General features: G+C 46.2%; 1 long non-coding RNA gene across 1 annotated transcript; it reads left to right on the plus strand.

Annotated features, from left to right (window-relative positions):
* Positions 1-48: 48 nt before the first annotated feature.
* LOC111659206 (uncharacterized) lies at positions 49-711 on the plus strand. The gene is made up of 3 exons (XR_002761062.2): positions 49-173; positions 277-411; positions 614-711. It is a non-coding gene; the product is annotated as an uncharacterized LOC111659206 (long non-coding RNA).
* The last annotated feature ends 14 nt before the right edge of the window (positions 712-725 follow it).

Here is a 725-nt window from a genome sequence, read left to right on the forward strand (position 1 = left end):
TGTGTGTGTGTGTGTGTGTGTGTGTGTGTGTGTGTGTGTGTGTGTGTGTGTGTGTGTGTGTGTGTGTTGCAGATGAGCAGAGTCACACTCTGAGGGATGCCGAGGCGGAGGTGTTGTTTGGCTTCAGTCTGGAGGAGTCACTGAAGAGAGCCCACGGTGCTCCGCTCTTCAAGGTCAGACCACGACTTTACGCCCTCAGTTCTCCTCTGGTTTTACACCGGAGCTCACGCAGCCTGTCGCTCACTGACTGACTGTTTGTTGTGATGGATGTTGTAGGGGAAGTACTTCTACCTCACCCCCGGGATCTGCCCCAGCCTCAGCACCATGAAGTCCATCCTGGAGAGCGCTGGAGGAAAGCTGCTGGCCAAACAGCCGTCCTACAGGAAGATCATGGAGCACAAACAGAACAAGGTCCTTAAAGTTCTCTGCAGACATTTAATATGATTCATATTTTCTTTAACTTGGTTTCCACACAAAAGGTGAAAAAAAAAGGTCAAAAAAGTCAAACAAACTCATTAATAAGCTTCAGTCTTGATAAAGTCTTGACACCTAAAAATAAAAACATAAAGTCTGACTTTATTGTTACTAACTGCATCCTGGTCTTTTGTTGCAGAACCTTCCAGAAATCATCTTAATTTCCTGTGACAACGACCTCCACCTCCTCAGAGAGTACTTCTTGAAAAACATTGGTAACACACACACACACACACACACACACACACACA

This window comes from Seriola lalandi, unplaced genomic scaffold (assembly GCF_002814215.2).
Source record: "Seriola lalandi dorsalis isolate HSWRI2012SDOR001 ecotype SW California unplaced genomic scaffold, Sedor1 jcf7180001982003, whole genome shotgun sequence".
NCBI lineage: Eukaryota > Metazoa > Chordata > Actinopteri > Carangiformes > Carangidae > Seriola > Seriola lalandi.